General features: G+C 39.0%; 1 protein-coding gene across 2 annotated transcripts in view; it reads left to right on the top strand.

Annotated features, from left to right (window-relative positions):
- The first annotated feature begins 5416 nt into the window (after positions 1–5416).
- The window catches only part of il11ra (interleukin 11 receptor, alpha), a 44997-nt gene continuing 43080 nt past the window's right edge, over positions 5417–7333 (top strand). Inside the window, exon 1 of one of the 2 annotated variants that reach the window (XM_041969257.1) lies at positions 5417–5571. The gene's annotated coding sequence lies outside the window, so the exon portion shown is untranslated. The remainder of the gene's footprint in view (positions 5572–7333) is intronic. The other variant, XM_041969258.1, reaches the window with a different exon arrangement.

The raw sequence follows: 7333 nt of genomic DNA, 5'->3' as shown, positions 1-7333 counted from the left end.
GTGACTGTGCAGCATTTAAGCTCTGGTATGTTTAATCAGCCTGTGAAGGCCACACCCACTAACCCTGCCAGGCAGTGATGCATGTATTTAACAACCATCAGCAGCTTCAGCATGTGTATGAGAGAAAGAGAGAAACTGAATGGATTGGAGGCTTGTTTTGACGTGTGTTTGTGCACACTCTAGTGTTTCAGGGCTCTTTATATATTTGCATTCATGTGTGTTTTTATGCGATCGTGTGTGTTTACGTTGATTTGTGCCAATCCATTGAGTCCTTTGTTTTACGTTTGCGAATGAGTCACAATCTGTTTGTGACCTGACACAAACTCAGCTGATGGCACACTGAGTCACACAGAAGAACCAGTTAGCACATTAGTTCTGGGTACCTTAACATCCTGTCCAGACTGGTCCAGACAGATAAAACACTAAAATCAACAAATAAAGTGAGTTAAATGCATCCTTTTTGTGTTTGCCTGCCTTTGGCAAGATGTGGCTGAAGCCTTTCACAGAAAAAAAAATATTTTTTTTCCTCTCTGTCCCGCTATTTATATGTTACAAACCACTCATCCACGCCATCCTGTAATGCAAACAGGTCCTATGGTGCAAATATCAAGGAAAGCAGGATGAATTTGGAGTAGGTCTAAGCAACAGCACTTCAAGACTTCAGACTGCACCTATGTTTTTCTGGCTGCACTTGATTTCTCTTTGCAAAGACAACATAAACCTGATGAAATGAGAGCTTCGGATTTCGTTTGTTTTCAAAACCTCAGCAGAAGTTTTTCTCTTTGGAAACAGATCCAAACAAGAGAAATGATCTATTTGTAAAAGGGACTAAATCTGTGGAATATTTTAGCTTTGAAAAGTGCAATTATATGCTTATTCTTTGGCAGAACATAACAGAGATTTTATTCAGCAACTCAAGTTTTATTACTGTTAATCACTCTAGTTTTGACTGAAATTACAGAAACTCTTTGATTAATTGCCATAAAATTTGATAAAGCTGTAATTTCTGCTGGCCCTGTGTTGAACTTGGAGGGCCATGCAGAGTGTATCTTGTTTCTTGCCAAGCAACTCTGCACTGGATTAAGTGATTATGGAAAACAGATTAATGTTCCTGAGAGTCCCACACTTTTCTTCTAGCACCACCTTCAGGTTAAAAACTCCTGCTCGTTTGAAGTACCTCATCTACTGTAAAACACAAACCAACACAAGTCATAGTACCAACATCTGTGTAAACATGAGAGGATGAATCTTTGGTTTACTTTTGGTGAAAGCTGTAGTTTTGGCCTTTTACACAAACTCTGTTTGAAGTTGGTTTTGGCAAAGCATTCTTTGTACACTGAAGGATTTACAGACACATCTCGAAGTCATGCAGCACTCATTGCCCAAGCATGAAGTTTTCTAAGATGTGGGTGATCTGATTTGTTTTCAAATCCCCACTGATGTCATGGTTTGTATGGTTTTTCTTTTCCCTCACCCTGTGATGTTATGTGGTGTTGGTATATTTTGTACACAAGCCTTGTTTACTTCTTTGAACACCGTTCTGCTGATTTCTTTGGGATTTGCCGTGTTTCTTTCAACTAAAACATCCAATTTAATGATGGGGCCCCTGTGTGCATTTACAGTAGGGAAGAGCTGGTCAAACTGCACAACACTGTGTTCCCCAGGGACATGACCCTGTGGAGGTGCTACATAAGACTCGGCACGCCGGGACAAAAGTTCGGAAAAAGAAGAGATGCTTTAGACCTGTTCTCCCCTCCTGGCGCTCAGGAGACATCGGCAGGAGTACAAAGGGAGTAGCGTCCCCCTGTTTATGGAAACCTGGCTGACACTGCTTATTCCTGATTGTACGGTTTTACTGGATAACTTTAATCTACTGCGGGCGGACAAAAGGAAGAACAGCGGTAAGAGTAAAGGAGGGGGACTAGCTGTGAATGTGAGATGGTGTTAACCCGGGCATTGCGTTGTTAAAGAGCAACTGTGCAAAAGAAACATTGAACCATTGGCGATTAGCATGAGGCCATATTATCTGCCACGGGAATTCGTGTTATTGTGATGCCCCCACCTGCTAATGCAGACACAGCCTCTAACACTCTGCTCTGCAGCCTTTTGGAGTGAAGGGGGCACTTCTAATGACCTCCTATGACTCTGTGGTGGCATCAGCCATCTTGTATGATGTGGTCTGTTGTAGCAGCAGCATCACGGAGAGGTAGAGGAAGAAGATGGACAAAGTCATCAGGAAGTCCAGATCTGTCCTGGGCTGTTTGTCTGGACTCAGCTCAGGAGGTAGGTGAGAAAAGGGTCCTGGTAAAATTGACATCCATGCTGGACCATGAGTCCCACCTCCTGCAGGAGAGCAGTTTCAGTGACAGACTGATCCATCCTCGCTGTGTGAAGGAGAGATACCGCAGGTCTTTCCTCCCTGCTGCTGCCAGACTTTACAATGAACACATGTAAACTGTGTTTACATATACATGTTTATGTACATATTTATATACTGTACTCATCCTGTCAGACTGTACATATTATCACATATTGTGTGTGTGTTCTTTTTGATATCACCTGTGTGCTTTTACTTCACCTGTAGTCTTGCAACAATTCTGTATGGATGGAGCCAGCTGTGAACCATGGCTTGATGCGAGCTGGTTAGAGCTTTTTTTTCTGGTTTACATTTTTTTTATCATATTTTTCTATCAATATTTTATGACATAATCTAATTACTAACTGCATATCCAAATAAATTAAGCGTAATTGGAATGAAAGGTAGAACATGTGGTTTTTAGCATGTATGTAAAAACATACATGTGAATGTTAAATATGTGTAGGTGTGTTACAACCACTCATGTAATGATTCAACGTGGCCAGCAGAGGGAAGCAACAGTATTGAGCAACAGGTAGTTGGCACAACTAACTAGTTTTGTAGGTTATATTATTTCTGAAAACAAAGTCAGAAAACGGTCAATTTCCAAATCTGAGATTATTGATCTTTTATTTTCTATATTCTGCAACACAACTGGACACACTTTTCTATTAGATTTAAGTGGGAAACTATCTAATATATATTATCTAAGGCCTGAAAGGTTCCTGAAAAGCACCAGAAGACGAGATGATAAGTAGCGTGGAAGTGTAAAATAAGGAGACATGACCAATAAATAAATAAATAAATAAAAACATGAAATGACTTACGAACTGCTCAGACAGAAAAAATACAGTCATGTTTTATCACAAACCTGGAAGCAAAAACAGAACCGCAAATTGCCCAAACCTCTGCTTTTATACAGGTGCTCATTCTTGTTTATGATTACTTAATCAAGTGTGTTGAATAGCATCACGTAGCTACCACCCACCTGATTTTCTATGAAAACAGAAAGGGTGTACTTCTTATGTTTTTCACACATTACTTCTGTGTTTGTCTTAGAACTCTCACGTAAATAATAACATGATGTAATAGGTCATGTATTTTTATTTATCTAGGGTGTATTTACCTAATAATAAGACACAGTAAAGACCAGGTAATGTATAACTTTAAAAGTGAAAGCGAATGTACTTTTTTCAGAGCTGTTTTCAGAAGCACAGATGACACCAGGGACAGGCAGATGGAAGGTGACTGACCGTTAGCTTATATGCAGATGGACAGACAGCTAGATTCACTGTTTGACCAAACTATATACTGAGCAAACTCAATCAGATGGATAAACGGTCAGAAAACAAGCAGCTGCAGTCCAGTGCCTCAAACGGCTCCTGCAAAAATAACAAAAGATTTCAACTACAACACACTCTGACACATGAAAACAAACAAAACTAGGACAGCTCATGAAATACTGAGCTTAATGAAAGAAATATGATGGCCCATTTGTGCTTATTTCACTCCACCAATCTATTGGAAAAGTTATAGCATGTAAGATAATTTGCACTGTAAAAATATGAAAACTGGAAGCTAATGTTCTGCCACTAATACTCTGAAAACATATAATTTTATTTTGGGGCCTGGTTGGGGATCACTGCTGTCCTAATACTAATGAGAGGCTTTAGTCTAATGAATGGGTCAAAGTCCGGAAGGGGGACTGCCTGGATCTGTCGGAAACTGGAAATCCCCCTTTCAGTGGAATAATTTCTGTCTTTTCCTGATAAGAAGACTGGAATGCAAGCACCCCAGTTTCATAATGTTCTTCCTCGGCCTGTTAATCATAAAGCTCAGTGAGAAGGAATATCATGGCTTGCATTTGCTGTAAAAGAGATACAGGTCAAAGGTTAGAATCACTTCACAAGAAAAGAAAGTAAAACAGCAGGTATGCTCTATGCTGCCTTTCCCCACAACTGTTTCCATACTCTTTCCTTTGTTTTTGTCTTCTTTTTCTCCTTCTTTTTTTTCTTCTTCTTCTTTTGTCTTTTTCTTCTTCTTATAACTGTTTTGTTGATGTTTTTTATTTAGGTAAAGTTTAAATAATTTTAAATGTAATTTTTTTCTGACAACATCAACCAGATAACTGGTTGGACCCTCATCTTATGATGTAATCTCATAAAGCCCACGATTTGCCTACATATCACTGACAGATGTGTTTTTTCCACCTCCTTTCACAATTATGGAGGAGGATAAAAGGTCACTGCTTCTGATAATGAGATGTGACCATCATTCTGTTTATTGTCTGCTACAGCTTAGAGTAATGGAACCATTAATGGGTTTAATTAGTTTGTGTTTTCATCACAGCCACAAATGTCAGTGAGTGAAATCAACAGGTAAGCCAGATAAATACACCACATCAAGGTCCTACCTCACAAAAAGAGGATCACAATTTTAAATAGATAACTGAATAACACATGGAAACGCTGTTGTTATTTACATCTGTTTTATTTACATGTGAGTCTCATTCAGTAATATTTTAGTATTTTGCAAAATGTTCCTAGAACTGTAAGATTTTTGACAGCCAGTCAGGATGTGTATGCAATGTTGAGGTAGAGAAAACCAGCATTTGTGCACTACATTATTATCAGCTCCTCACACAGCTGATCTGTACATTCAGTAGTAAAGTTAATATAGTCAGTTATGATAAATCACACCAATATTTATGGATTTTATCATCTAATCAAAAATGTATTTAATACTAAATTTTTAAATATGTTTCAGATAGATACTTGTTCGCATTGCAAGTATTTGTACATCAATTTTAATAACACTACTTTGAAGGGTGAAGAGATCCAGACCAATGACTTGACTTGCTGCAAAATTTCACCAAGAAAAATTATGTTAATGCTAAATTTATGTTAACCCCGCTGTTGCTCTTTTTTCCACTGTCACATTCCTCAGACCTGATAGTTGAGCCTTCATAATCTCTTTACAGTCAATACCCACCCACTCAGTCACTTGACTGACAGAAGGATCCTCCAATCACGTGGCAGCGGACTCCGTCTGGTCTCGTTCGCTCTCCGCCTCCACCCCGTGCGAGTTTGTGGATCCTCTGCCCCGCGAGTCCGTCCCAGGGTGTCTTCGGTAAACCGAAGGACGACGCAACAAAGTCCCAGCCATGGAAGACGACAACATAATAATACCTATTTGACTCGAGGAGCTCTTCCAAGGTTAGTTTGGTTATTTGGAGTGTTTTTTTTAAACAGGCGCGAAAGGAATTAGCGCGTGCGGGGAGCGAAAAGTTTATCCGCCTCACTACACCGGACAGGAGGGCATAGAGGGAAATGGGGCGATATTTCATGATGCTAGCTTGTATGTATGTCCCTCTTTTAGCCTGTTTGGTAGCGTCAAACCTTTGTCTTATAATTATATTTATTCAGATACCTTGTCAGTGTTATTATAAAACCAATTAACAGAAATAATTTAAAATAAATTGTAGTTTTTAGGACACTTATGATAAATTTGCGGTGTTTCTGGCTCAAACCTTTTGGAGTGTTGAGAAAAGGGGCTTTCTCTAAAATGTATTAAAAAAAAACAAAACTGGCTTGATTGTTTGGGAAAAAAAGTGTTATATTTGTGGTTTGTATGTTTACATGGATGCCGTACTGTGTGTGTGTGTGTGTAAAAAAAAGAAAGTGTATATATAGTTATGGGGTAATAGTAATATACTATTACATTGGCCTCAAAATGTCAAAAACACTGTTGTTGCACCGGCTTTCATGTACTTGTTTTGCTTACAGCTTTCAAGCACAGATACTTGGCAGAGTATAAATGAAGCGCTGAAATAATTTAGTCATGAAAAGCACTTGTTGATACAATAAACAACATCAGTCTTCATCCAGCTCTTTCTTGTTGTATATTTATTTGCACAATTATAGGTCCAGCAGGGCAACAGTACAAGTCAGTGGGCTCTGTACATAATTAGAAACAAATACTGAGTGGCTGACAGGGAAAGACAAGAGACCTTGGGACGGGGGTCTCTCTTGCAGATGTGCATTCCTTTACCCAGTGGAGTGGTGAGGCCTTTAAATAGAGCTGAGCAGGAATGCAAACAGACCAAACAGAAAGACGAAGCCTGGGGGTGTCTCAGGAGTAGGATCAGGGAGGTAAGTAGTAATAAGAATCAAAGAAACCAAGTATTACACTCTTCTTTTAAAAGTTACACATTTGTGCATTGTTAAGGAGAATGTAGGTCAAAGTTCATTCTTTTGTACAGCTTCAAACTATTAGGACAAATCCCAAGTTGGTGGTAGAATCAGATCTTTATAAACAAATCTTTTAATATGACGTCAGAGTGCACTTGTGTTGAATCAAAAGGGGAGACTGTGATGCTTCAGAGAAATGATACACTGACAGAGTCAGAGGCAACTTTATTGGTTAGATATGTTAATTCAAACAAGGTATTTCACTGTAGGCCAGCCTTCAGTGGTCATAAATGGTGTTTCGACAGACAAATTGATCTTTGATCACATGGGGAATGAATACAGTGTAGTAATGAGTTGTGTAAGGTTGGACTGAGCACTAAGAGTGATTTTCATTCATAATTTTTGGAATGTGTCTGGATGCTTAGAGTAAATCAAGGTGTACATTACATGTGTTTGTGAGGACAACAACTGAAGTCCCATCACTTTTGGGTCTGTGTACCATCGCTGAATATTCCACTGTTGTAGAAAAATTACTTCTTGTTAGTGGTCGCTTGAGAGAAGAAAGAATTGTATTCAGAGGGTGTAGTTTGTTGGCTGTATTTTGACCAATAGGAACTCATCTTCCTTCTGCATGTCCATGTTGCAGCAAAACAAAGCAGCTAAAACTCAAAAGCAAGCCTTGGGATTTTGTTTTGCCACACAATTTAATAGATTCCCTGTGGTGTCCATTGATTTGCTTTGAAGTTCATTCATCTTATTTCTGTGTTGTGAGATTTTATCCTAGCAA

Source organism: Melanotaenia boesemani, chromosome 19, assembly GCF_017639745.1.
Source record: "Melanotaenia boesemani isolate fMelBoe1 chromosome 19, fMelBoe1.pri, whole genome shotgun sequence".
Lineage (NCBI taxonomy): Eukaryota > Metazoa > Chordata > Actinopteri > Atheriniformes > Melanotaeniidae > Melanotaenia > Melanotaenia boesemani.
Note: the sequence above shows the minus strand (reverse complement) of the source record. Positions and strands in the feature narration are given on the sequence as shown.